Source organism: Podarcis liolepis (genome assembly GCF_965112155.1).
Source record: "Podarcis liolepis genome assembly, chromosome: 11".
Taxonomy (NCBI): domain Eukaryota; kingdom Metazoa; phylum Chordata; class Lepidosauria; order Squamata; family Lacertidae; genus Podarcis; species Podarcis liolepis.
In genome coordinates this window covers 48,667,051-48,690,201 of record NC_139565.1, presented here as the reverse complement: position 1 = coordinate 48,690,201, position 23,151 = coordinate 48,667,051, and the positions used below count along the sequence as shown (strand labels likewise).

Genomic DNA, 23,151 nt, shown 5'->3' with positions numbered 1-23,151 from the left:
ACCCCAATCAGAATCAATGCAAGGTAAACAGCTGATCTTCCATGAAAAATACTTGTATACAGGCAACGACTGATACACGATGTCTGTTTGATGCGCAATCACACATTCATGCATGGCACCAAAACCAGAAGTGACCATAAAACATCACTTTATTCCTGCATGCTTATTAAATTTCACCAAAGGAATATGTAAATATTAAATTTGGTTAAGCAAAGAATGATGAAGCACAGCTTGCAAATGGGAGAGGTAAAGGGATTAAAACAACGATCAACGCCAATTTCAGGTTATGTAAGAGTGAGAGTGACAGTACATTCATAAACATTACAGCTCCTCAGGCTCCACATGCTGTGTCGGTTACTGAGGAGTAAATCTATCTGTGGAACAAGTTTTTACATGGATTCCAGAAGCACGTGTGGACGCCCATGAATTATGTGGATTTTCTGAGCACAGCCCTGCCAATAATGCTGGAACAGTGTTAACGTTATGAGGGGTGGCTGTTGGAAGGGAACAGGAAGAGCTTGACCCTGATGGAAGCTGCTAAACCACAGATGGTACCAAACAAATTCAAGTATTCTCAGGACTCCTGGATGACCTGCTTATGAAACTCCACACAACACACCCTTACCTGCAAGAGCTAGCCTACCAGGTGTGTGAAACTCAATGAAGCCAAAGTAGGTCAGTTTTCTTTGCAGAGCCTTGGCCTGCTATTCTGCCCTATATGCACACTTCGCAACACATATTTTTCTGACTATACTGTACTGCATTTCCTGTATGTTATTTTCACACATACCTGCCTTGTTATACAGACTTCAGCCTAGTACATGCATTTTTGCAAGACATTGCTTGGCAGGAGAACGGCATTGCAAAGTTTGGAGCACTGTGCAAAGTTCGGGTGGCTGTGCTTTGGTTCGCATATTGTTTCAGATAGTGTGGGTCGGGTAAGGTAAAGGTAAAAGGACCCTTGACCATTAGGTCCAGTCGTGACTAACTCTGGGGTTGCGGCGCTCATCTCACTTTATTGGCCGAGGGAGCCAGCGTACAGCTTCCGGGTCATGTGGCCAGCATGACTAAGCCGCTTCTGGCGAACCAGAGCAGCACACAGAAACGCTGTTTACCTTCCCACCAGAGTGGTACCTATTTATCTACTTGCACTTTGATGTGCTTTCGAACTGCTAGGTTGGCAGGAGCAGGGACCAAGCAACAGGAGCTCACCCCGTTGCGGGGATTCGAACCACCGACCTTCTGATCGGCAAGCCCTAGGCTCTGTGGTTTAACCCACAGCGCCACCCGTGTCCCATGGGTCGGGTAGGTTTGCTTTTAAATCAGATGTCTCCCCTGTTCCTATTCCTGGGTCTCCTTGTTCTTACTGTCCTTGGATCGTGGCATCTGTATTTTCCATGACCTACTTCTGTCTTGGTTTAGCCTTAGTCCTAATTTTGCCAAGCCTCTTTCATGGATCTAACTCTGTATGTAAATTTTCCGATTTGGTTCACAGCATTTAAAATTGCAGAGTGCTGAAAGGGTATGGTAACTGATTTTGCCTTATCCACTGATCTTACATTTAATTCTTTAATAATCTCTAGATAAACACCTGTTCTCTGGGGAAGCGCTTTGTAGCAAAGGATCATTTTGCAGTACAGATAGTTACATGTTTTCTCATTCGGCCTAGCTAAGAAACACTTTGTATCTGAGTGTTGGATCTTAATTGTTGCACAAAGACAAGTAGGATTTATAGTTACACCTTTACATACATTTGCCAATGTGTGTTGTTGTTGTTGGATGAGGAATAGGGGTAAGCAGTTAAGCAGGTCATTTGAACTACCCAAAAGAGGGTGTGTGTGTGTGTGTGTGTGTGTGTGTGCATTTTGTTTCAATGACAGGCTGAGGGGGCAATTTGGTAAAGACTCACGTCCATTTGTTGGTCATAATATGAACCGGGCTCCTTTCTCTAGTTATTTGCAAAAACAAAAACAAACCCCCACAAAACCCTGCATTTAAGGGCAGGGCTACGTGACTAACATGATGGAAAATTTGGCCCACCTGTAAGTAAAGTCTGTGTCAATGAAATAACTGCACAATCCCTCAGATATTTTGTCTCCCCTGTTTCAGCATCTGGATTCACAACCAGCAAAGGCTGCTGTGTCAGTCTACAGTCATACCTCGGGTTATAGACGCTTCAGGTTGCGGGACTTGAAATCTTTCAGCAGGGCCTGCAAGACAGAGCTGTTCCACCAGGCCTTTGGCCAGGGCACAGCCTGACTCCCTCCTTCGGCAATCTTCGCAGAGCTCTGAATTAATTTTATAATGAATGATTTTAGAGTGTTGTGTTGTGTTGTGCTGTACTGTTGTACTGTTTATTGTTGTTAGCCGCCCTGAGCCTGGCTTCGGCTGGGGAGGGCAGGATATAAATAAAATTTATTATTATTATTATTATTATTATTATTATTATTATTATTCAGGTTACTGACCCGCCGAAACCCAGATGTACCGGAATGGGTTACTTCTGGGTTTCGTGCATGTGCAGAAGCACTAAATTGCTCTTTGTGCATGCGGAGAAGTGCCGAATCGCAACCTGCGCATGCACAGAGGCACTGCTGCAGGTTGTGAACTCTGCGGGTTGCGAACATGCATCCCGCACGGATCACATTCGCAACCTGAGCGTCCACTGTACATGAAAAAAACCCAAAAATCCACAGTCAAAGCTCAGTCAGTGGTATAGCACAAATTTTGCATGCAAATGGTCCCAGGTTCAGTTTCCATGTACGGCTGCTAATGTTCAGCCCTGTCAGTGCTGACAGCATTGAACTGGAACGTGAAGGAGCAGCAGCTGTACTGTGAAGCAAAGGGAAGCATGCTGCTTCAGGCGGCAGAAATTAGGGGGCCAGGCAGAGACAAGGATTGGTATCTGAATGGTACAGCAGGACTTAACTTAGCACAGGAGGAAGTCATCATCTGGTGCATTACTTCACAGGCAATGGCCATCCACTCTAGTTTGTCCACAGCCTCTGTTATTCAGAGATATACTGCCCCTGAGCATGGACTGTGAAGTGCCCTCCGGCAAATGTTGAAGCCAGAGGGCACTTCACAGCGAGGGCCCTGAAGACACTTGGAATTGTAAGCAGAAGCCGTTCTGAGTCAGAATGTCGGTGTGTTGAGTGTTTTCACTGATGCAGTTCTACAATGCTGTGTAAGAAGACAGAGCCGATACTCACCCTGTCATCTACCAGAAATGTCTGTCCCTCCAACTCTGCTTGTCTGTCTTCTGCACACCCCTCTCCACCTCACCCATTTGAAGCAAAAGATTGTTTTCGTTGATTTTTTATTTTATTTTTTAAAGGGAAAGCACAGCTTTCATCAGGATGTGTTTCTAAAAAAGAGGCACATTTCTTTTCTTTTCTTTTTGAGGGGTTATGCTGGCAGGGAAAAAGCAAAAAGCAGAGAAATCACCTTGCAAACAAAGGTCCGTATAGTTAAAGCTACGGTTTTCCCAGTAGTGATGTATGGAAGAAGAAGAAGAAGAAGAAGAGTTTGGATTTGATATCCCGCCTTTCACTCCCTTTAAGGAGTCTCAAAGCGGCTAACATTCTCCTTTCCCTTCCTCCCCCACAACAAACACTCTGTGAGGTGAGTGGGGCTGAGAGACTTCAAGGAAGTGTGACTGGCCCAAGGTCACCCAGCAGCTGCATGTGGAGGAGCGGGGAATCGAACCCGGTTCCCCAGATTACGAGACTACCGCTCTTAACCACTACACCACACTGGCTCTATGGAAGTGAGAGCTGGACCATAAAGAAGGCTGCTCGCCGAATAATTGATGCTTTTGAATTCTGGTGCTGGAGGAGACTCTTGAGAGTCCCACGGACTGCAAGAAGATCAAACCTATCCATTCTTAAGGAAATCAGCCCTGAGTGCTTACTGGAAGGACAGATCGTGAAGCTTAGGCTCCAATACTTTGGCCACCTCATGAGAAGAGACGACTCCCTGGAAAAACCCTGATGTTGGGAAAGATGGAGGGCACAAGGAGAAGGGGACGACAGAGGATGAGATGGTTGGACAGTTTTCTCAAAGCTACCAGCATGAGTTTGACCAAACTGCGGGAGGCAGTGGAAGACGGGAATGCCTGGCGTGCTCTGGTCCATGGGGTCACGAAGAGTCGGACACGACTAAACAACAACAACAATGCTGAAAATAAAGCATTTTTTTAAAAAAGGATATTGGGGTACAGTTCTGTGCAAATCACAACCAAGATGGTAAAAATATGTGTCACAAGACTGGTTCATTTTGCTGGTAGGACTCAGGGATACAGGATGCAGACAGGGACATGTACCGGTAATCCAATCCACAGTCTTTCTGTGTACGTATTGCTTCATAAGCACTAGAAGGTCTTTTAGAACAGTTCTTCCTAATTCCCCCTTTGGTTCCTGCCAATGACCACTTTCCTCACTCTCATTTATTTTAAAGATGGGGGGGGCGTGTTTCTAGAGGGTTTGGGAGAGGTTGCTTGTTTTTGGTGCAAGTTTTCTGATTTGTTTATTTTCCCTGCATTTCCCCCCCTTTTGTGTGTATGTGGGGTGTTTTGAGGGGTGGTTGGAGGCACTGCAGAGTTTTCTTCTTTTTTGTAGTGCCCATGACAGTTTCTTTGATATCTACTGTAAATGTTTCCTCAGACTGCAAATGGTTGTGGGACACCAGCTTTATACCATCACAAGGCACCTTCTGTTTTGAGTTTGCACCCTGAACAGCCCAGGTGGAGTGCACAGAAATATTTCGGTAACTAAAAACACTATGCAATTACAGAGAGCGGCTACACATCACAGTCATTTAATGATTTTGCAGTCGCCATTTCCTTCAGCTCTTGACAGACATTTTAGGGAAGTTTTTAAGAAAGATCAGCAGGGTCAAATATAACAGGTAATATAGCTGTGAAAAGATGACACGGCAGAAGGAGAATTAAAGTGCTAAATATGACATATATAATAACAACATGAACGACTGTGCTTTATTTTGTTTTGTATTTGGAAAACATTCATACAATTCAGTTCCTTTAGAACAGGGGGACCAACTTTCACTTTCTATTAAAGGGCTGGTTTTTATTTTTATTTTACATATGTCACAATTTCCCTATTGAGCATTGCATATATAATTTTCTTTGAAAGGTGCAAGATGGAAATGTTTGGCAGGCCAGCTTAATTACAGACCCTCCAAAGATGTAGAAAAGAAATGATGGGTTCTTCATTATGGTAAGCCATCATGTATTATTTAGCCAGCGTGTGCAATTATACGTTCCGTTTGAGGAGAGCTCTTTGGATGTAATTGGGCATATATTGTTAATGAAAAGCCATTCCAGAGACTTTGCCATGCAGCCTTCCAAATCTTCCTCATCAACCTGAACCTCTTTCTCCAGGATTTATGAATTCGCTCTTTCAGATGAGAAGTGCGTTCAAAGTAACAATTTCAACACCAAGGATGAAAGCACTCAACACTCCAGTCCAGCAACTGCTCTCTGGCTAGAGTGGGGCAGCTGCCCCAAGCAGCTGATTTATGGTGAGATCAAAATGTAGCAAATTGATGGGTATTATTTAATTCACTGCAAACAGGGAGATGCAAAGGGATTTTTCTACCTCAGCTGCCAAAGTAACTAGGATGACTTAGGATACTATGCAGCATGCATAGCTGTCAACTTACAGATTTGAAAATAAGGGACCAGCAGCCTTGAAAATAAGGGGTCAGCAGCCAAAATAAGGGATTTTGCTTCGCTTATGAGTTCCATCAGCCCTTCCCTGCCCAAGAGGGAGGGGGAGAGACTCTCGCCCATGCCGCCCGTGAGCCTGGCACGAGGTGGTTGCGGCACGGCGGCAGCCGCTAAAGCGCCCTTCTGCGTCTCTCCCCATCCCCTCCTCTTCTCCTCCCTCAGGCCGCCTCCTCAGCCACTGCCTCTTCCGGCTTCCCCTGGCAGCATGGCAGATGTCTCGCAAGAGAGGGGCTGCCTGCCCGCCCACTGCCACCCATCTCCTCACGACACGCCCCTGAGGGGGAAAAGGGAGAGACGGAGACGCGGCAGCTCATGCGCGCTCTCTCTCGAGGTGGAGGACCTCGTGTCACTGCTTCCCTGCCGAGCCGGGCGAGCATGAAACCCGGGAAATTTAAGTGACAACATCAATCCGGGACAGCAGCGGGACACGGCGCTGGGATAGCGGAGTTTCCCGCCAAATAAGGGACGGTTGACAGCTATGGCACCATGACTTGCAGACGGTGTGTGTGTGAGAGAGAGTCATTTGTTGCTCTGCCTGAAGCAGCAAAATATTTTGGGCCAGTCCTGGTGTAATAGGTGAGTTACATGCCACCCATACTGCTTGGAGTGAAGGAGAAAAGTGTTGCAGATCCTCCCCTTCATTTGCACAGACAGACAATGAATGCAGGGATGCAAGGAATATTGACACAAACTCTGAACTTTCTGGGTATCAAGAATTAGAGTGCCATGGGGTGCCACTCTAGCAACCCTGACCTTTAAAGTCTCTAAAATTCTAAGAGGTCTCATGTTTTTGTGAAAATCTCAAATTTTATAAGTTACTGGTATATGTGAAAGTTTCACTTCAGAGCACAAGAAACAGGAAGTGCAGGGTATTTCTACTTCCTGTTTCTCTTAAGCCATATGATGAGACTTTTGTGGGAGATTAGGAGCCAAACCTAACAAATGCATTTTCTTGCTAGTTAGCACAAGAATGGGCTAAGTGCTTAGAGCTGTGTTGCTGACAGGCAGATACTCAGACCATAGAAATACAATTGGTAGAGAGGGCTCGGTGTGATGTCATTTCCCCTCCTCTCCTAGAGAGGAAGGAGCACATAGTATTTCCTGCTTCTTTCTCTCTTCCTTTCACCAGTGTTGGATGCAGACATGCATCCACTTGCTCCAGCTTTATGTACATGTTTTAGGTACTTACATTTGCAGTATAAGTATTTTGCCCACATAGTTTTTACTGCTGCAATTGCTGTGAACCAATGCATGATTATAAAGTAAGCAAATCTTAGTTTAAAACTTACTTTACAAGTTGTTGCCTGATTCTTTCTTAAGCAGGGTAGGAAGAGGGAAGTCAGCTTAATTCATAATTGGACTTGCTCAAAACAAGGTTTTATAGCCCAATTCCTATGCTTCTAATTTTGTTGCCAAGGATGGGATTTTGAAACTCTGCTGCACCCACATAAGTGGGTGCCCAGAGAAATAAATTGCAGTTAATATGCCCTCTCCTACCCATTAAACTTCATCACACAGCAGATCTCCCTCACAAAAGAAACACTTACTGGAATGAAAAAGATGGAGGAGCGTCTCCACTTCCATCATTCAGCCCAGACACTGAGATCCAGCGCCAAGGGCCTTCTGGCAGTTCCCTCACTGCGAGAAGTGAGGTTACAGGGAACCAGACAGAGGACCTTCTCAGTAGTGGCACCCATCCTGTGGAACGCCCTCCCATCAGATGTCAAGGAAATAAGCAGCTATCCTATTTTTAAAAGACATCTGAAGGCAGCCCTATTCAGGGAAGTTTTTAATATTTGATGCTGTGTTGTTTTTAACACTTGATTGGGAGCCACCCAGAGTGGCTGGGGAAACTCAGCCAGATGGGAGGGGTATAAATAAATTATTATTATTATTATTATTATTATTATTATTATTATTAAGCTTCGTTTTCCCTCCTCTTCTTAAAATTCTAGAACTTGGGGTTACCCTATCAGGTTGGTTGGTGAGAGGTTCAGGGTGAAGAAAAGGAAGTATGGCACTTTCTTTGCACAGTGCACAATCTACTTATGAAATCTGGTATACAAAATGTGTTGATAGACACTAGCTTAGATGGCATTGAAAACCACTGAATCACAGCAGAGTATCTACCAGAATGGCCGATCGATCGATCGATAGATAGATAGAAACACTGTACAGGGGACTTAAAGGTAAAGGTAAAGGTACCCCTGCTCGTACGGGCCAGTCGTGTCCGACTCTGGGGTTGCGCGCCCATCTCGCTTAAGAGGCCGGGGGCCAGACACGCCCAGGTCACATGGCCAGCGTGACAAGCTGCATCTGGTGAGCCAGCACAGCACACGGAAACGCTGTTTACCTTCCCGCTATAAAGTAGTACCCATTTATCTACTTGCACCCGGGGGTGCTTTCGAACTGCTAGGTTGGCAGGCGCTGGGACCGAGCAACGGGAGCGCACCCCGCCACGGGGATTCGAACCGCCGACCTGACGATCGGCAAGTCCTAGGCGCTGAGGTTTTACCCACAGCGCCACCCGCGTCCCTTAAAAGACACCCGCGTACGGGGGGCCACCAGGTGGCGCGTTGGAAGATGGCCGACAATAACATCTCTCTGACCCATACGAGGTAATCAAGGGGCTGCTATGGGAAATATGCAGTCTTCCTACCCCCCCAGGAGATGGGGGGGTGCTGCCTTGCCAGCGGTGTTCACAATGCACCCCCTGATCCGAAAGATGGGGGTGCCGAACACTTGGCACGAGCCCTCGGTGAAGTCAGATCTTCCTGACGCCGATTCCAATTAGCGCGTGCTGGTTGCTTCAGCTCGGAACTATAATTGGAAACATACGATTAGAATGAAGCTGAAGCACATATATCAAGTAATGTTCGAGAGATAAGACTGCTGATTAATGGATCTCTGTGACTGGGAGTGACGGATGGATAAGTACATCTTCTGATGAATCACCACTAGGAGGCTGTATGTTTGGAATGAAGGGGGGGTGGAGGAAAAAACTTTTTTTTCCCCCACGATGTGATATTAATAACCCTTCACCCCAGATAGATATAAGATCGTTGCGTTTTCACTAATCACAAGCAGGAATTCAAGAACTGTGTGGGATGGATTATAACAGGAGAGAGGATTGGTGAACGGTGAGAAAGAGGAAAATTTTCATGACGCAGTTAAAAAATGGCGTCTCGCCAAGACAGGCTTGCCGGAGAAAGAAGGACAGGGGGAGGAGAATCGGGATCATTCAAAAGAGAAGGAATGTTGGAACGCAAGCTTGACCTGACAGAGCCTCCTGACTCATTTGATTTATTTGGCAAGCCTGAGAAAAGTAAAGGACAGACCGAAGATTAAATTTATTTATTTTTTGGAAGCGTTGAACAAAGGCTGTCCCTGAGTGATATGATCTTTGGAGAGTACAAAACCCACACAAAGGATGCCTGCTAATCTGCTTGTGAAAATTATCAGAGATCGCAAAGAAAGGAATATACGATAATAATAACAACAACAAGAAGAGAAAGAAAGTAATAAAGGACTATCTGGATTGAACTGGATAGAACTGTCTAATTAAAGCAGTAATATAAGTGATGTTTGGACTCGTTCGGAGCTTTGGAGTCGTGCGGAGCTTGATGTATGGGTACCCGCAACAAAATTTAAAATTTGGCTGTATAATTTGGAACTAATGTGATTTGGATAATGTGATGTGATTGGCCTGTTAATAAAAATTATTAAAAAAAATAAAATAAAAGACACCTGCGTACAGGGGACTTAAGGGGCCACAAAAAACCTTTCGGCAACACAGTGACATAACTATGGGAGCAGGCTATTTTAAAAACCATATTTATTATTATTCATTTTAAACCCCAATAAAGCACCCATTCCGCGACTCTCATTGCACGACACATTTTCCTAGCCAATGTTCTATGCTGCTGACGTACTGTGTAGTTTTTTCCTAATTCATGGTAAAGGCCACCCTTGCTGTACAGAACATTCTGCATGGAGAAAGAAAAAAAAAGATGCTTCCAGACACAACAGGGCTATTTCCACATCCATACATTCCTACCAATTCCCCAAAGTATTGGCTATTAGTGGGTGTTGTGTTAGGGCCTTGCCAATAGCTGTGTACAGAAGGCAAATGTGTTTTTCCCACCTTTTAGATCTTGAACAAAAGCACTGAAAGATATACACATCTGGGTTGCAATTTAAAAGCAATTTCCCAGGAGACTAATCTATACCACGCTGTCAACAGTGCCAAGAAATCCCATCCTTCATACACAAGAATGGTACAGAAGACAGACATAATGCTTGAGGGATCTAAGATAAGCACATCTATATATCAAAAGCAGCAGTGGTTTGGCAGCAGCTCTATACACTGGAGCCCTTAAATGTGCCTCATCTATAATCTTCAGCAGCAGAAGAAAAAACAGGAGGAGGAGCACAAAAGAAGTTCTTCAAAGTCAAAAATGGATTGAACATGAAATCTGAGAGGCATACTCTTCACAATCTTCCCAGTACAATACAAGCAATTTATGGCTCCTTCTATTTTCTGGGCTTGCAAAATAAGAGGTCTCAATTCTCATCTCATTTATACTTGTGCAAATCAGCAGGAGTCATTCTGGGAATCCTCAATGGTCCCAGGCAGTCAGAAAATGAAGCTGGAAGAAGCTCATTGAAGCAGCTGCAGCTTCAATACATGTTTTTTAAGGGTTTGATGCTGGAGATGAGCACTGCAACTCTCATGAGCTTTTTACCAGTAGTGCAGAAAATCAATCCTCGCTTCTACCAGTTTTTCAAACTGGTTCTTGAGTTGGTCAGACTTTAAGAATGAGGTCTTTTTGCATGTAGGGGTGAGCAAATGTGTTAGTTTCCATTTCTCCCACTTTCTAATTTCCCCAAGTTCAGTTGCATGCCAAGGCCCTATGACCCCACAGTTCCCTGGAGAAATGAATGTGCACACGCTGGACAACAGCCTATTGGGGCACAACTATTACTGGTTAAAGTAGTGAACAGTTTGGCGTAGGCACTGGGTTAAGCCATTGCTATCCCACTCCAGCCTGTCTGCTGGAAGTGTATCTAAGGGTAAACCACATCTTGCAGGGAGTGGCTTATGACCCACATCAGGCATGTCCAACTTCAAGTAGGCTGTGATCTACAACTTTCTCCTACTGTTGCTTTTAACAACAACAACAACAACAACAATTTATTATTTATACCCCACCCATCTGAGTTTCCCCAGCCACTCTGGGTGGCTCCCAATCAAGTGTTAAAATTTAATATTAAATACTAAATATTAAAATACTAAATATTAAAATACTAAATATTAAAATACTAAATATTAAAATACTAAATATTAAAAACTTCCCTGAACAGGGCTGCCTTCAGATGTCATTTAAAGAAAAGATAGCTGCTTATTTCCTTCACATCTGAAGGGAGGGCGTTCCACAGGGAGGGCGCCACTACCGAGAAGGCCCTCTGTCTGGTTCCCTGTAACCTCACTTCTCACAGGGAGGGAACTGCCAGAAGGCCCTCAGCGCTGGATCTCAGTGTCCAGGCTGAATGATGGGGTGGAGACGCTCCTTCAGGTATACATATATAAATCGCAGCTTTAAAGCCTTGTGGCGTTAAAGCCTTTCCCTTGCTCAAGCTCATGGAGCGCTAAGGGGTTTCCCCCTCATGTGCTTTGTTCTTTGCCTTCCTCACTGTTTGTGGGGGGGGGGGCTCCTTTCTCATTCCTTTCTTTGCATTTCAACTAGTGGGTGGGCAGGCACAGAGCTTTTCATTTCCCGCCTTCCCCCCTTCAGCAAGTCCCCCTCACTCCACCGCTGGAGCTCTAACTCCCGAGAGCACAATGCAGAGTGACCAATATCACTCCCAGGATCGACGAGTCGGTCGCGATCGATGTCTTGGACATGTCTGCCCTACATCAAATAGGGGTACCCTTTGTGGGGTCCCCATTGGAGGAGTGGTATAGGCTTAGCTCCCACCACTTCATTGGTTTTTTACTGGCTAATTTGACAAAGGAAAGGAAGAAGTAAGGGGATAAAGGAGAACTGGGAAAAGAAAAAGATTTTTAAATGTATAAAAAATACTAATTCTCAACATTACACCTCCAGCATTTATCTGTATTAGACAGTGTCTTCCCACAATGTGGAGTCCAATATGCTTCAGTATACAGAGCAGGGAAATAAGCAGCGGCAAACAAATGGTAAAGAGCTTTTTTAAAATGACAGGATGCTAGAAAGGTTTTCTATCATTTGAAGCTCCTTCTTCACCCCTGAATTTTCATGGATGAACATTTTGCACATCTCTAATGGGGGAAAAAATTCACAAGAAAGTGTTATTTGTAACAGTTAAAAAGTGCCAAAATTAATTTTCAAATCTCTGGGATCTGAGGTCTCAAATAAAAAGAAAGGCAGGTCGTTCTGGCACTCTGATCCCAAACACATTTATTTTGGAATCGTTTTGCTTTCACATGGAATGTACTGCCAAACGAATATACTTAGGATCTCAGTCCAAATGCAGAAGAACCATGTAAAGGGAAAAAACATGCATCAGAGTCCATGCCAGACTTAATGAGCAGCTACAAACATAATTTTCTTGGGAATCGTGGGCGCTTTAAATATGCAAAAAGGGGAAAACATTTCATGCAATTACAGAAAGCAGATGAGACTCTCTGCTTAATATGATTTTAGGCGGTTTGTGCCCACAGGATATGCCAGCACTGCAGATGCTCAAAGGTCTTCTGTCAAAAACAGACAACAATAGCCTATTGCTTTTGTACCATCAACAAAACAAGATGGGGACCCTTCTGGTTTAATAAAGACCAGCCTGTCACCACCACCGTTCAGAGAGCTTCCAAGCACCTGAAAACTCCCTATCACAACCTGAAATGCAGATAGCAAGCATAAACTTTCAAGTGTAACCAGTGAACCTCAGTTCACTAGGCAAAACCTATTTAGCACGGGCGGTTGTTGGTTTTTAAAACTGTGCGCTGACTTAAACACGCAACCTGTTTTCCTATGCAAATCTTTTGAAAAGAGGGTTTAGGCTGTAAATACAAATGACCCTGGACTACAGCCAGACAGCCAGAATCTAAAAATAGATGGCTTGGTAACATCTATACTGCAGACATCAAGGCTGCTGTTTCTAAGCTCTGTACAGCACCTAGCACACCACTTAAAATTAACTAAATGCAGCTTACTGCCTATCACGGGGGACTTGCCTGATGGTGCTCATGCTGATTAAACCGAAGCTGTTTTGGACTCTTTTTGAAGTATGGACAATCAACTAAGCTGATTATCATCCACGTATCAGCATCTCTCTCCTTGCCTTCTTGATTCTTTTTCCAGCTCTTACATAGTTTGGGTGCATATTGGAAAATACTGCATTCATATTCCTGGCTAGTGCCTCTGTCTCATTTTCTAATGTTCCTTTCGCACTGCAGTGGCTTTTTTGTTTTAACCATTTTATAATGTATATAAAATGGAGAACACAACTATAACAACAGACAAACATTAAAAGATGAGAAACAAAACTATAAAACAGGCACGTTGAATGAGTAGTTGCACAGGAATTAAAATAACAACGTCCAAGTATAGACTGTCAACTTTATAAGATTGGCAAGTATAGCTCTAGATTTGTCAGTCTTGTGACAAGGGCTGTCTGTGGTTCCACTGTATATGTCATAAAGGAATGCCAAATCGCATTAAAAATGTTTGGAGAGGCTAGTCCTTGTCAAAAACTCAAATTATGTGTGATTTTCTCCATTATAGCTATATTCCAGAATAAGTGATACCAAGCATCCCGTGTAAGATTTTGGGCTGATTTCCACTGAGTTGCAATTACTATTTGTGCTGCTAATATCATATGTAAGAGTAGACCAATTCTTTTGACATTTACATTGGTATCATCAAAAATATTCAGTAACTTTAATTGTGAACAACAAACAATAGTTTATTTAGTTATTTTTTAATCATTTCGGTTGAAATTAAATCCCAAAAATCTTGCATCAACTGACATTTCCACCATAAATGATAATATGTCCCACTTTTATTGCAACACCCCCCCCAACATTTAGATGATATAGATTAGAAGAGAACATTTTTGACATTTGCAAAGGAATGCAGTACCATCTGTGTAATAATGTTAATAAGTTTTCCCTTAGAACATTGGAAGCAGATTTTAAGGGTTGCAATTTCCAAATTTCATTCCAGTCCTTGGAAAGAATTTGTGCATATCTAGTATACCTTCATGGTTCACTGCCTTGTCGTGGCGAAGGGGCTTGAATAACTCAGAGAAGCTATGAGCTATGCTGTGCAGGGCCACCCAAGACGGACAGGTCATAGTGGAGAATTTTGACTAAACATGATCCACCTGGAGCAGGAACCGGCAAGCCACTCCAGTATCCCTGCCAAGAAAACTCCGTGGACAAAAACAACCATAAAGAAGGCTGATCGCCGAAGAATTGATTCTTTTGAATTATGGTGCTGGAGGAGACTCTTGAGTGTCTTATGGACTGCAAGAAGATCAAACCTAACCATTCTTAAGGAAATCAGGCCTGAGTGCTCACTGGACGGACAGATCCTGAAGCTGAGGCTCCAATACTTTGGCCACCTCATGAGAAGAGAAGACTCCCTGGAAAAGACTCTGGTGTTGGGAAAGATTGAGGGCACAAGGAGAAGGGGACGACAGTGGACGAGATGGCTGGACAGTGTTCTCGAAGCTACCAGCATGAGTTTGACCAAACTGCGGGAGGCAGTGGAAGACAGGAGTGCCTGGCGTGCTCTGGTCCATGGGGTCACAAAGAGTCAGACACAACTAAATGACTAAACAACAACAACAGTTCCTATATCTTTTTAAGGGGTTCCATAGATCCATAAGTTACATTAATACAATTTAGAAACTAATTCCTCCCCCCCACAATCATCCACTGTGCTTAATAAATTTTCAAATTGTGTTAAGAGTCTCAGAGCTTGTGTCTTTACGTGTTCTTTTATAATAAAACTACAGGCACCCTCCCCTCCCCCCGCTTACACGGGTTCAACTTGTGTACATTCAGCTTTATGTGCTTGGTAAATAAAATAAAATAAAAAGGGGTGGAAAGGGGGTGGGTATCCGGGAAATCCCACTGGCCAATGAACCCAATGGTGTTTCCACTATATGCAAATTCACGCATACATGCGGGACCCGGAAACCTAACCCTCATGTAAATGGGACTTACTTGTATGAATTTGATTAAAATAAATCCAGTTTGTGTGAAACTGTGGCTTTTTGACTGATACACCAACATACAGTCATACCTCTTGTTATGTTTGCTTCAGGTTGCGTATTTTCAGGTTGTGTCCCACGGCGACCTCGAAGTACCAGAAAGGATTACTTCCAGGTTTCGCCGCTCGCGCATGCGCAGACATGCAAAATGACATCACGCGCATGCGCAGAAGCGGCGAATCGTGACCCGCGCAGATGCGGGTTGCATTTTGCTCATGTTGCGAACGGGGCTCCAGAACGGATCCCGTTTCCCACCAGAGGTACCACTGTATTGAGCCAAATTTCACCAGCATCTTGTGCTAAATTTCACTGACAACAGTGGGCTTGGTATGACAGAACAACAAACGCCATTGGATAGCATCACAAGTCCCCCCCCCCACACCCTTGTGCTTTTGTTTTTCCCATGAGTCACCCAAGCAAGTGGAAGGAAAGGGCACCACCTCAAAATTTCATCACTTTACTCCCATAATGTTTTGGGATAATGGGGTTAGAAACTGGTGGTTTTTTTCCTTTTCTTTTCTGGAAGCAATTAATGTGGAAATGAGCGTTAAACATCCACTAGATTGCCAGAAGTTGCTTTTACGTCACGTTGAAAACTCAAATATAATGCAGAAATAAACAGTTTGGGAAATGAGATAAACTGCCATGTGAAGGCAGCCTTTGGGAGGGATTTACCTGAAAAATGCCCCCCCCCACCTTGTAAATAGCTTAAATAAATAAAACAAATAATAAAATGAGGGACAGGGAGGATGTAGCAAGAGCCCTGTGGGTAAAGAAAAATTATGAGAGTAGCATGTTCTGCGGGGTGGGATTGTGAGTTTTACATACTGCAACTGGGATTCAGAATGATTGAAGTAAGCTAACAGGATCCACTGCGCCAGGGAGTTAGAGCTAGTTAATGTGCATTAGGCACACAGCCAAAAAACCCAGATATCAGGAGGTCATGAACTTGTAATGTGGAAAATGATCTGGAATTAAAAACAGAAGGAACCATGCAGAAGCTTGTTTCTCTTAAAAACACCGCATTTATTATTATCATCATTACAGTGGTACCTCGGGTTAAGAACTTAATTTGTTCTGGAGGTCTGTTCTTAACCTGAAACTGTTCTTAACCTGAGGTACCACTTTAGCTAATGGGGCCTCCTGCTGCCACCGCACAATTTCTGTTCTCATCCTGAAGCAAAGTTCTTAACCCGAGGTACTATTCTGGGTTAGCGGAGTCTGTAACCTGAAGCGTCTGTAACCTGAAGTGTCTGTAACCCGAGGTACCACTGTATTATGATATATTTATTTGTACCCCATCATTTTCCCTGACAGGACTCAAGGAAGCTAACATAAAAATGCAAAGCAATAACAACATAGAAAAAGCAATAATTTTAGAAACCAAACTATTAGGCACTGTTAGAAGTAAAACTATAAACATATATAAAGGTAAAGGAACTCCTGACCATTAGGTCCAGTCGTGGCCAACTCTGGGGTTGCGGCATTCATCTTGCTTTATTGGCTGAGGGAACCGGCGTACAGCTTCCGGGTCATGTGGCCAGCATGACTAAGCCGTTTCTGGCGAACCAGAGCAGTGCACGGAAACGCCGTTTACCTTCCCGCCGGAGCAGTACCTATTTATCTACTTGCACTTTGACGTGCTTTCGAACTGCTAGGTTGGCAGGAGCAGGGACCGAGCAACGGGAGCTCACCCCATTGTGGGGATTCGAACCGCCGACCTTCTGATTGGCAAATCATAGGCTCTGTGGTTTAACCCACAGTGCCACCCGTGTCCCCATAAACATATATAAAATCTATCAAACCATACAAATAATTGCAATAAAAGCAATACGTACCATTATAATCTCATTTACACCATTTAAAGAACTATGATACTGCTTTATACAGTCATTACTTCCCCCAAAGAATTCTGTAAACAAAGAAACTGTAGTGTCTGAAGGGTACTGAGAGTTGTTAGCAGAGCTAACATGTGCAAGTTCATATTTCAAGACTGACTTTTCATATGCCAAGCTTTCCACACCCCAATGCTTTTTAACAAGATCCTTTTCTTCCCTTCTAGAATTCTTTTTCACATCTTTTGTACTCTTTTCTTTTCCCACCCCACCAAATTCATATTTACTTTTTTTTACCAATTAATATCGCTTTTGTACCCTGATCATTGGTACAAGGGCATTCTTAGCTTTTATTAAATTTAACAGAAGAGGAATCAACAAACAGTATCACTATGGATACGACCCAACCAGTCTCTAGCATTTTCCAATCATATCAGCTGTCAATGGAGTTTAACAGTGCTTACTCCCGGGTTAGTGGATTGCTGCTTAACTCTTCCAGACTTGAAAGCGCTTAACTTTGGCTGGATTGTGCTAAGCATGCTCACATCGTAAGCAACTAGAGTGTGGCTGATTATAGTTTCCCTACTGGCTTTCAGCCAATCCCTTCCACCCTCTGTATTAAGCAAATTACGAATAGCTAAGCGCTAACATTCTTGGAGGATCATAAAAGTATGTTTGGTTTTTATGTCCAGATGAATTGCTGCTTCTCCCAGATATAAACACACGAGAGTGGACAAAGACTGAGAGTTCATAATCTGCACAGTTACAGATGCCTCTGTGATGCTCTTAGGCATACCAGGCATGTTGCGTTGCAAGGGAGCATTTGAAACAAGAAAGAAAGCAAAAGAGTAAAGGCAGGCAAAGTCACTGCTTGTACACTGTGTCGTTATTTCAATACCAAAAATACTTCTCTGCATATCTTTCCACAACCACCCCTCCAACACGATATTCTCTTTTGTGCATATTAGGGTGCAACGGCTGAGTTTGGTATATCAGTGCCTTTTCTCCAAAAACAAGCTGTCAATCTCCTGATAAAATAAACTTGTGTCACCCAGAGGGGTGTAAGCTTATTATTTCAGCACCGCAAATGCAAAACACCAGTCAATATTTAAGAATGAACTGCTTACTTAAAGGAAAAGCGAGGCTAGTTGACTCAGCTGCCTTTCTGCGCTCTTCTATGCTTTCCTGTTCTGACTTGACTGTTTTCGGATTCCATGCCTGAAAACATTGCTGGCTCTCTCTGGCTGGGAGGCGCTGGTTCATCCTAAGTTTATCACAACTGCTTCATAAAGTTCCCAAAAACTTGCATTCTAAAAACAACAACTCTGCCAAGACTTTCCTAAATAACATTTTCAGTCATCAACCATTACCGCACCTTTAATTTTCTTAACAATAACCGGTCATTCATAACACTTGTCTTACTTACAGAAAGTGTCCATCTCAGCTGGGAAACGAGTCAACTGTTTGAATAATCCACCTTCAACATTTCAGTTAAGTACACAGCACAAGGTTGTTTGTCTAGTTTGCAGATAGCTTCCACCTTCCAGGGGAATACCTGCATAGTATATATCAGATAGATTGTGTTGTGCTCTGATAAGGTCACTGAGGCTTAGCTAGAATCTAGCAATGCTTAATCCTCATTGGTCTTGCCTGCTTAGCACAGGGCTGTTTCCTTGACAACGCAGTTGCAGTTGCTACAGCATCCTTGGCCACATGTGATGTCAAGGTTTGATGTCAACATAAAAAACCCCTACTTACTACTTTATGATTTATGTGTACATCTGCCTGCGCTCTTTCTCTCTCTCTCTGTAGAGAATTTTTTACTCTTTGGTTTCCCCCCTTCCCATTCTGGAAATTATTTGTGTCTTATTTGCCTGGGAAATGCATTGCAAGTTCATTAGTAAATACAAGGAAGCAAACACATCAGTCCCAGGTCAGAAGTATTGACAATTGCTCTGACGACCTGTTTATTTGAAAGGAACTTATTTTTCAAATAAGTGTCCTTGAGATTGCAGCCTGGAAAATAGTGACTGAGGCAATGATAAAAAGCAGCTCCACAGAAGATGGTGGTGGTCTAGTTCCACTCTTTTCTTCTGTAGTAGAGCTTACCTGGCATCATGGACATCACAGCAATTGAGTGGTCCCCTATTCTCAGCTCCATATCATTGACTGCTGAGGGTGAGAGTGAGGAAACGTAAAATGTCAAGACCAGTGTGAGGTATGTTCCACACAGGGTGATGGTGGTAGCCTAAGACTCAAGTCTTCCATTTTAGGCTATGTCCTCCCTGCACTATCAGAATCAGTTTTGGGAATCACAAGTAGGGAAGAGCACTTAGGTCTTGCTTCCAGGCTTCCTGTAGGACCACCCTGTCAGTTTGGACAATTTAAAATTCAGTATTAAAAGCAGTTTAAACAAATTACAAGGGATGCGGGTGGCGCTGTGGGTTAAACCACAGAGCCTAGGACTTGCCGATCAGAAGGTCGGCGGTTCGAATCCCCGTGACGGGGTGAGCTCCCGTTGCTCTGTCCCTGCTCCTGCCCACCTAGCAGATCAAAAGCATGGCAAAGTGCAAGTAGATAAATAGGTACCGCTCCGGCGGGAAGATAAACGGTGTTTCCGTGCGCTGCTCTGGTTCACCAGAAACGGCTTAGTCATGGTGGCCACATGACCCAGAAGCTGTACACCGGCTCCCTCGGCCAATAAAGCGAGAGGAGAGCGCAACCCCAGAGTCAGCCACGACTGGACCTAATGGTCAGGGGTCCCTTTACCTTTACCTAAACAAATTACAGTCTCAGGAATAGAGTGAATCCTGAAAACACACACCTCTCAGGGGTCAAAGGTCAGGGTGCATCTTCAGCATTCACCGAAAACCATATCAAAGGTGGGGAGAGAATTCTACAACTTTGCGGCTGCCACAGAGAATGCATTCCCCCCCAACTGTCCCAAGTTCAGTGGGACATCCTGAAATCACAGAAGCCACCCCAGCTTCTGATTGGATCCCAGAATGTCCTATTTCTTGGTCCGGCACTCTGGCGTGAGTCCCAGAAGAATTCGGGAGCAAAAAACTATCCCCCCAGTATCGATCAGCGGGATGTTGGAGGGTATGAGAATGCCAGCGCTTGGACCACCCCTCTCCTGGAGCTGCTGATATGGTGGAACTACCAAGAACCTGGAACCTTCTGAATGCTAAACAGATGCTATACCTGAGACACTGAGCTATGACTCTTTCATACTATCCTATGGCCCATGGGATGCTCATAGGATTATAGCCTAAATGTGTTATTAAGTGTTAACTGGATGTTGTTTTATCTTCTTCTTTTTTTACTAGTTATGCATTTTACTGCTGTTGCCCACCTCAAGTGCCACAATTAACTAACAATTACGCTAATTATCCTGAGATAAAGGAATATCCATTTTGCATCAAAACACAGGGAAGCGTTTTGAGGTAACAGATTTCTGTTATAGAAGCTGCGACATTTCTTTCCCCGTATTGCTGCTCAGCCATGACTGTGAGTGCAGTAATTAGGCCCTGCTAGGATTCAAGATTTCTCTAAGCAAGTGCATCTGCCAAATCGTAGAAAAGAAGAGGATGCAATGCACAGCACAAAAATAAATTGGAGCAACATGACAAAAATAGAGCAAATAATTACAGACAAATGACATCAAAGGTCATATGAACATAAATATAATATTTCTAAAACTGGATAGGGAGAAAAAATTATCCATCTCATTATATTAAGGCCAGGCGGCTACCCAATGAAACTAATGGGCAGCAATAGATTCTGAACAGACACACATCCAGCGTAATCCACTGCCACAAGTCCTGATGGTAGCCACTTACTTGTTGTTGTTGTTTATTTGTTTAGTCGTGTCCGACTCTTTGTGACCCCATAGACCAGAACACGCCAGGCACTCCTGTCTTCCACTGCCTCCCGCAGTTTGGTCAAACTCATGCTGGTAGCTTCGAGAACACTGTCCAGCCATCTCATCCTCTGTTGTCCCCTTCTCCTTGTGCCCTCAATCTTTCCCAACATCAGGGTCTTTTCCAGGGAGTCTTCTCTTCTCATGAGGTGGCCAAAGTATTGGAGCCTCAGCTTCAGGATCTGTCCTTCCAGTGAGCACTCAGGGCTGATTTCCTTCAGAATGGATAGGTGTGATCTTCTTGCTGTCCATGGGACTCTCAAGGGTCTCCTCCAGCACTATAATTCAAAAGCATCAATTCTTCGGCGATCAGCCTTCTTTATGATCCAGCTCTAATTTCCATACACCACTACTGGAAAAACCATAGCTTTAACTATATGGACCTTTGTTGGCAAGGTGATGTCTCTGCTTTTTAAGATGTCACTGCCTTGCCATGGCGAAGGGTCTTGAATAACTCAGAGAAGCTATGAGCTATGCAGTCCAGCGCCACCCAAGACGGACAGGTCATAGTGGAGAGTTTTGACCAAACATGATCCACCTGGAGCAGGAACCGGCAAGCTACTCCAGTATCCCGGCCAAGAAAACTCCATGGACAAAGACAACAGGCCACTTACTTAGATGGATTTAAAGAAGGAATAGACAAATTCATGGACCAGCAGCTATTTCCCACAAGAGTTAAATGGCACTTTCATTTTCAGAAGCAATACACCTCTCGATGCTGGACATTGAGGACAAACAGTTCAAGGACTTAGCCTCATGCCCTGTTTGAGAGCTCCCCCTATGGCTGGTGTTTGAAACACAAACCTAGAGTGCGTCCAGATGAGTGTTCATTGTGGGATCACAAGCATGCATTGGAGCACAATTTTGTGCATATCTACTCAGAAGTGAGTCTGTGGAAGTAATGCTCTGCCGCCACAGTCAGAGGCTTCTGAAAACCATAGAAAGGGGAGCATAGTGTTGCACTCAGGTCTTGCCCTTGGGTTTTCCACAGGCATTTGGTTAGCAACTGTGAGAACAAGATGCTGTGGCTGGATGAGACTTTGGCCTGATTCAGCAAGTTCTTCTAAAGTCCAGCAGGGAAGGACTGGAAATCTCAGCTAAGTGTATATACCAGCCAAGCCTGCGGTCTTGAAGTGGAAATTGTGTTTACAGACCCTGCATTCATTTCTGGCTTATCATTGGCCCAGGATTAAAATGTTATCTGAATGTGTTTTGCAGTATCCATATCGCCCTATTGTTAGCATCATTTCAAATGCCATGTGATCCAAGCCCCAAGTTGCAAGCACTTTCTCGTTACATTATCATATCCACAGCTTCCCCCCATTGTCATTCCAAATTCAGTTTCATTACCCTAATTATACTTCATTGTAACAGCTCTCAAAACTAAAAGCATCAGATTAGAGATTGCCATTTATCCTTTTTATTTAGCACTGTTAGAAACATAGTCTGCTTTCCTTTCCCCCAAAAAACCACTTTGATCAATTTCAAACACTGCCTACTGCAACAAATCTGTTGAAGGCTGCCAGCTATAACATTCGAAGGTGCAAACTTCAATTTAGTTACAAAATAGGGGTGAGATTTATCAGCAAAAGCCCCGAAAGCCCCACGCAAGAACTTCTGCTTCTGCAAAGGGGCTTTCTCCCAATCTCCCCCCTGCATGCACCCCAAAATTGGCTTGGGGAGATTGGGAGAACCCCTGGAACTGTATATGGGCGGGAGAAGAGGGGGGTTTGTTCCATCTGGCAAGCCAAAAAATGCTTCTCCTGGTACAACGAGCAGCACGGCGAAAATTTGAATCCACCCTTCTGTCATATAGCTATCTATGGACTCAGCTACATTAGTAAAAAAATCAACACTTTGAATGTGTTATAAACATGCAACACCAGGTGGCACCAGAGAGCAAAAAAAATATTCTATGCAATTTTTACAAAGCTTTTTTTCCTTTTGTTATAATGATTTAATTTCTGACTTATTTATAGTGGTTTTTCATGTGTGTAGATCCACCCTATATCTATATGTATATCTATATATAAAGTATGATATTAAGGGTTGTATTCAACCCTAGTCCACTGGAATTAATGAACCCAAGTTAGTCATATCCATTAACCTCAATGGGTCTACTCTGAGCAGGACAAGCATTGAATACTTCCTAAGTATGCTAATCGTTCGCAACATGGGTGTTACTCAAAGCATGAAGGAAAGTGGGGTGTTCTAAGCGACACCCCTCATTACAGTGGTACCTCAGGTTAAGTACTTAATTTGTTCCAGAGGTCCGTTCTTAACCTGAAACTGTTCTTAACCTGAAGCACCACTTTAGCTAATGGGGCCTCCTGCTGCCACCGTGCCGCCGGAGCACGGTTTCTGTTCTTATCCTGAGGCAAAGT

General features: G+C 43.8%; 1 protein-coding gene across 1 annotated transcript in view; it reads right to left on the bottom strand.

Moving 5' to 3' along the window:
* The window catches only part of PRLR (prolactin receptor), a 117,094-nt gene extending 98,628 nt beyond the window's left edge, over nt 1-18,466 (bottom strand). Inside the window, exon 1 of the mRNA XM_083465866.1 lies at nt 18,272-18,466. The gene's annotated coding sequence lies outside the window, so the exon portion shown is untranslated. The remainder of the gene's footprint in view (nt 1-18,271) is intronic.
* Nucleotides 18,467-23,151: the final 4,685 nt, after the last annotated feature.